Raw genomic sequence first — 8,218 nt, forward strand, 5'->3', positions numbered from 1 at the left:
ATAGTCATAGACATAGACATACACATAGCCATAGCCGTAGCCATAGCCATAGACAGAGCCATAGCCATAGCCATAGCCATAGACATAGAGAGAGACATAGCCATAGCCATAGACATAAACATAAACATAGCCAGAGCCATAGCCATAGACATAGACATAGACATAGCCATAGCCCTAGATATAGCCATAGCCATAGGCATAGGCATAGACATAGTCATTGCCAAAGCCATAGCCATAGATGACACCATGGCCTTAGCCGTAGCTGTAGCCATAGCTATAGCCGTAGCCAGAGATATAGACATAGACATAGACATAGCATTAGCCATAGACATAGCCATAGCCATAGCCATAGCCAGAGCCATAGACATAGCCATAGCCATACCCATAAACATAGCCATAGCCATAGCCATAGCCATAGCCATATCCAGAGCCATAGCCATAGACATAGACATAGCCAGAGACATAACCATAGAGACATAGACATAGCCATAGACATAGACATATATATATCCATAGCTATAGATATAGCCATAGCCATAGACATAGACATATCCATAGCCATCGACATAGCCATAGACATAGCCATAGATATAGACATAGCCATAGCCATAGCCATAGCCATAGCCATAGACATGGACATAGCCATAGACATAGACATAGCCATAGCCATAGCCAAAGACATAGGCATAGCCATATAAATAGACATAGACATAGCCATAGCCATAGACATAGCCATAGCCATAGCCATTGCCATAGCCATAGACATAGACATAGCAATAACCATAGAAATAGCCATAGACATAGACATAGTCATAGCCACAGCTATAGCCATAGCTGAAGCCAGAGCCATAGCCATAGACATAGACATAGCCAGAGACATAGACAGAGACATAGCCATAGTCATAGACATAGCCATAGACATAGCCATAGCCATAGCCATGGACATAGACATAGCCATAGCCATAGCCATAGAAATAGCAATAACCATAGAAATAGCCATAGACATAGACATAGCCATTGCCATAGCCATAGACATAGACATAGCAATAACCATAGAAATAGCCATAGACATAGACATAGTCATAGCCATAGCTATAGCCATAGCCGAAGCCAGAGCCATAGCCATTGACATAGACATAGACAGAGACATAGCCATAGTCATAGACATAGCCATAGACATACCCATAGACATAGACATAGCCATAGCCATAGCCATAGCCATAGCCATTGACGTAGCCATAGCCGTAGCCGCAGATGTAGCATTAGCCTTAGCCGTAGTCATAGCCATAGTCATAGCCATAGCCATACAATGTAGTCATAGCCATAGCCATACGATGTAGCCATATTCATAGCCGTAGCCTTAACCATAGCCATAGGCATAGCCATAGCAATAGCCATACACATAGACAGACATAGACATAGATATAGCCATAGCCATAGCCTTAGACATGGCCAAAGCCATAGCCATAGCCATAGACAGAACCATAGCCATAGGCAAAGCTGTAGCCGTAACCGTAGCCGTAGCCGTAGCCATAGACGTAGCTGTAGATATAGCCGTAGCCGTAGATATAGACATAGAAATTGCCTAAGCCATAGACATAGACATAGACATAGACATAGCCATGGTAAACAAAGCCATAGACATAGACATAGACATAGACATAGACATAGCCATAGCCATAGCCATTGCCCAGGCCATTGCCATTGCCATAGCCAAAGCCATAGACATAGACATAGAGTTAACCATAAACATACCCAGAGACATAGCCAGAGCCATAACCATAGACATAGACATAGCCATAGCCATAGCCATAGCCATACACATAGCTATGGCCATAGCCATGGTATACATAGCCATAGCCATGGACATAGCCATAGATATAGACATACCCATAGCCATAACCATAGACATAGCCATAGCCATAGACAACCATAACCATATACTTAGCCATAGCCTTAGCCATAGCCATAGGCATACACATAGCCATAGTCATATCTATAGCCATAGACTTAGATATAGACGTAGCCGTAGCCGTAGATGTAGGCGTAGCCGTATCCATAGCCATAGCCATAGCTATAGCCGTAGCCATAGCCATAGCCATAGCGATAGACATAGCCATAGCCATAGCCGCATAGACATAGCCAGAGACATAAACATAGAAATAGCCATAGCCATAGACATAGACATAGATATAGACATAGCCAGAGCCAGAGCCATAGCCATAGCCATAGCCATAGTCATAGACATAGACATACACATAGCCATAGCTGTAGCCATTGCCATAGACATAGCCATAGCCATAGCCATAGCCATAGCCATAGACATAGACAGAGACATAGCCATAGCCATAGACATAAACATAAACATAGCCATAGCCATAGCCATAGCTATAGACATAGACATAGCCATAGCCCTAGATATAGCCATAGCCATAGGCATAGGCATAGACATAGCCATAGCCATAGCCATAGCCATAGATGACACCATGGCCTTAGCCGTAGCCGTAGCAAGAGCCATAGCCGTAGCCTTAGATATGGACATAGACATAGACATAGCATTAGCCATAGACATAGCCATAGCCATAGCCATAGCCAGGGCCATAGACATAGCCATAGCCATACCCATAAACATAGCCATAGCCATAGCCATAGCCAGAGCCATATCCAGAGCCATAGCCATGGACATAGACATAGCCATAGACATAGTGATAGAGACATAGACATAGCCAAAGACATAGACATATATATATATCCATAGCTATAGATATAGCCATAGCCATAGACATAGCCATATCCATAGCCATCGACATAGCCATAGACATAGACATAGCCATAGATATAGACAGACATAGCCACGCCATAGCCATAGCCATAACCATAGACATAGACATAGCCATAGCCAGAGTCATAGCCAGAGTCATATACACACATAGACATAGACATAGACATAGCCATAGCCTTATACATAGACAGAGCCATAGCCATAGCCATAGACCTAAACATAGACATAGACATAGACAGAGTCATAGCCAGACAGAGACATAGCCATAGCAATAGACATAGACATAGACATAGACTAAAACATAGCCATAACCAGACATAGACATAGCCATAGCCATACCCATAGACAAAGACTCAGCCAGAGCCAAAGACATAGACATAGCCATAGACAGGGACATAACCATAGCCATAGCCATAGCACTAGACATAGACATAGCCATAGCCATACCCATAGCTTAAGACAGAGACATGGCCATAACCATAGCCATAGCCATAGACAGAGCCGTAGCTATAGCCATGGATATAGACATAGACATAGCCATAACCATGGCATCCATAGCCATAACCATAGACACAGCCATAGACATGGACATAGACATAGCCATAGATATATACAGAGCCATAGCCTTAGCCATAGCCATAGATATAGACAGGGCCATAGCCATCGCCATAGACATAGACAAAGACATAGACATAGCTAGAGCCAGAGCCATAGCCATAGCCATAGTCATAGACATAGACATACACATAGACATACACATAGCCATTGCTATAACCATAGCCATAGACAGAGACATAGCCATAGCCATAGCCATAGATATAGACATAGACATAGCCATAGCCATAAACATAAACATAGCCATAGCCATAGCCATAGCCATAGCCATAGACATAGCCATAGACATAGACATAGCCATAGCCATAGGCACAGACATAGCCATAGCCAAGGACATGGCCATAGCCATAGCCATAGCCATAGCCATAGATGACGCCATGGCCATAGCCGTAGCCGTTGCCGTAGCCGTAGCCGAGGACGTAGCCTTAGCCGTAGCCGTAGCCATAGTCTTAGCCGTAGACATAGACATAGACATAGCCATAGCCATAGCCATGGTAGATATTGACATAGCCATAGCCAGAGCCATAGCCATTGACATAGCCATAGCCATACCCATAAACATAGCCATAGCCAGAGCCATAGCCATATCCAGAGCAAGAGCCATAGACATAGACATAGCCATAGACATAGCAATAGAGATATAGACATAGCCATAGACATAGACATATATATATCCATAGCTATATATATAGCCTTAGCCATAGACATAGACAGACAAAGATATAGCCATAGCCATAATCATAGCCATAGCCATAGATATAGACATAGACATAGAAATAGGCTCAGACTTAGCCATAGCCATAGCCATAGACATGGTCATAGCCATAGGCATAGCCATAGACATAGCCATAGCCGTAGCCGTAGCCATAGACATAGAAATAGACATATCAATAGCCATAGCCATAGCGCTAGACATAGCCATAGCCATAACAATTGCCATAGCCATAGCCAAAGACATAGACATAGCCATAGCCATAGACAATGACATGGCCATAGCCCTAGCCATAGACATAGACATATCCATAGCCATAGCCATACCCATGGTAGACATCGACATAGCCTTAGCCAGAACCATAGACATAGACATAGACATAGACATGGCAATAGCCATAGACATAGACATAGCCATAGTCATAGCCATAGTCATAGCCAGAGACATGGACATAGCCATAGCCTTAGACATAACGATAGCCTTAGACATAGCCATACCCATACCCAAAGTCATTGCCATAGCCATAGCCATAGCCATAGCTATAGACATAGCCATAGACATAGACATAACCAGAGCCAGAGCCATAGCCATAGCCATGGTCATAGACATTGACATACACATACACATAGCCATAGAAGTAGCCATAGCCATAGAAAGAGCCATAGCCATAGCCATAGACATAGACATAGACATAGCCATAGCCATAAACATGAACATAGCCATAGCCATAGCCATAGCCATAGACATAGCCATAGCCATAGGCATAGACATAGCCATAGCCATAGACCTGGCCATAGCCAAAGCCATAGCCATAGCCATTGATGAAGCCATGGCCATACCCCTAGCCGTAGCCATAGCCATAGACATAAACATAGCCATAGCCATAGACATAGCCATAATCATAACCACAGCTATAGCCAAAGCCATAGACATAGACAACCATAGCCATAGCCATAGACATACACATAGCCATACACATAGACATAGACTTAGCCATAGACATAGACATTGCCAGAGATATAGACAGAGCTATAGCCATAGCCTTAGCCATAGCCATAGACATACACATAGCCAGAGCTAAAGCCATAATCATAGAAATAGCAATAGCCATAGACATAGACAGAGACATAGCCATAGGCATAGACATAGCAATATACATAGTCATAGCCATAGTCATAGACCTAGTCATAGCCATAGCCATAGACACAGCCCTAGTTATAGCCATTGACGTAGCCATAGCTATAGCCATAGATGTAGACGTAGCCGTAGCCATAGCCATATGATGTAGCCATAGCCGTAGCCTTAGCCATAGCCCTATGATGTAAACGTAGCCGTAGCTGTAGCTTTAGCCGTAGCCATAGACATAGCCCTAGCCAGAGCCATAGACATAGACATAGACATAGATATAGCCATAGCCATTGCCATAGACATGGCCATAGCCATAGCCATAGCTAGACATAGCCATAGCCATAAATGTAGCCTTAGCCTTAGCCATAGCCGTGGGCAAAGACATAGACATAGCCACAGCCATAGACATAGACATAGACATAGATATAGACATAGCCATGATATACATAGCCATATACAAAGAAGTAGCCATAGCCATAGCCATAGACTTTGCCCTAGCCTTAGCCATTGCCATAGCCAAAGCCATAGAGATAGACATAGCCAGAGATATACCCAATGACATAGCCATATCCATAACCATAGACATAGCCATAGACATAGACTTAGCCATAGCCATAGCCATAGCCATAGACATAGCCATAATCATAGCCATAGCTATAGCCATAGCCAGAGCCATAGACATAGACAACCATAGCCATAGCCATACACATACACATAGATATAGACATAGACATAGACATAGACATTGACATAGCCATAGCCATAGCCATAGACATTGCCCTAGCCATAGCCACAGACATAGCTATAGACATAGACATAAACATAGACATGGACATGGCCATAGCCATGGCTACAGAAATAGATATAGCCATAGCCATAGCCATAGCCATAGCCATAGACAAGGACATAGCCATAGCCAAATACAGACATAGACATAGACATAGATATAGCCATAGCCATAGCAGTATCTGAAGACATAGACATAGACATTGACATAGCCATAGCCATAGCCATAGACTTAGACACAGCCATAGCCATAGCCATAGCCATAGACATATCCATAGCCAAAGCAATAGACATAGCCATATCCATAGCCATAGCCATAGCAATAGCCATAGCCATAGCCATAGTTATATCCATAGCATAGCCCTAGCCATAGACATAGACAAAGCCATAGCCATAGCCATAGCCGTAGCCATACCGAAGGACGTAGCCGTAGCTGTAGCCATATCCAGAGCCGTAGCAGTAGAATAACCGGAGACATAAACAGAGACATATACATAGCCATAGACATATATATAGATATGGACATAGCCATAGCCATGGCCATAGACATACCCATGGTAAACATAGACATAGCCATAGCCATAAACATATCCATAGCCATAGCCATAGCCATAGACCTAGACAGACATAAAAATAACCATAGCCATAAACATATCCATAGCCGTAGCCATAGCCACAGACAGAGCTATAGCCAAAGACATAGACATAGACAGAGCCATTGCCATAGCCATATACATAGCCATAGCCATACCCATAGATATTGACATTGACAGAGCCATAGCCAATGCCATAGCCATAACCATAGCCATAGTCATAGCCATAGACATTGCCATAGCCATAGTCATAGCCATAGCCATAGATAGAGCCATAGCCATAGCCATAGACATAGATATAGCCATAGCAATAGACATAGACAGACAAAAACATAGCCATAGCCATAGTCATAGCCAGAGCCATAGACATAGATATAGAGATAGACATAGCCATAGCCATAGGCATAGACATAGTTATAGCCAAAGGCATAGCAATAGAAATAGCCATAGCTGTAGCCGTAGCCATAGATATAGACATAGACATAGACATTGCCATAGTCATAAACATAGACATAGACATATACTTAGCAATAGCCATACCCATAGCCATAGCCCTACACAAAGCCATAGCCATAGCAATTGCCATAGCCATATCCAAAGACATAGTCATAGCCATAGCCATAGACTTAGACATAGCCATAGACATAGCCATAGCCATAGCAATAGCCAAAGCCATAGTCATAGACAAAGACATAGCCATAGCAATAGCCATAGACTTAGACATAGCCATAGACATAGCCATAGGCAGAGCAATAGCCATAGCCATAGCCATAGACAAAGACATAGCCATAGCCCTAGCTATATCTATAACCATTGCCATACACAAAGACATAGCCATAGCCCTAGCCATAGATATAGACATAGCCATAGCCATAGCCAAACCCATGGTAGACATAGCCTTAGCCATAGCCATAACCAAAAACATAGACATAGCAATAGCCATAGACATAGACATAGCCATAGTCATAGCAATAGCCATAGACATGGATATAGCCATAGTCATAGCCTTAGACATAGTAATAGCCATAGCCATAGCCATAGACAAAGACATAGCCATAGCCCTAGCTATATCTATAACCATTGCCATACACAAAGACATAGCCATAGCCCTAGCCATAGATATAGACATAGCCATAGCCATAGCCAAACCCATGGTAGACATAGCCTTAGCCATAGCCATAACCATAAACATAGATATAGCAATAGCCATAGACATAGACATAGCCATAGTCATAGCAATAGCCATAGACATGGATATAGCCATAGTCATAGCCTTAGACATAGCAATAGCCATAGACATAGCCATAGCTATAGACATAGACATTGCCATAGCCATAGCCATAGCCATAGCTATAGACATAGACAGAGACATAGCCATAGACATAGATATAGCATAGCCAATGACGTAGCCGTAGCCATAGCCATAGATGTAGAAGTAGCCGTAGCCATAGCCGTAGACGTAGACATAGCCATAGCTGTAGCCGTAGCCATAGCTGTAGCCATAGATGTAGCCTCAGCCGTAGCCGTAGCCATAGACATACACATAGACATAGCCATAGCCATAGACATAGACATAGCCTTAGCCATAGCCATGGTATACAT

This window comes from Palaemon carinicauda, chromosome 43 (genome assembly GCF_036898095.1).
Source record: "Palaemon carinicauda isolate YSFRI2023 chromosome 43, ASM3689809v2, whole genome shotgun sequence".
In the NCBI taxonomy this organism is placed as follows: Eukaryota; Metazoa; Arthropoda; class Malacostraca; order Decapoda; family Palaemonidae; genus Palaemon; species Palaemon carinicauda.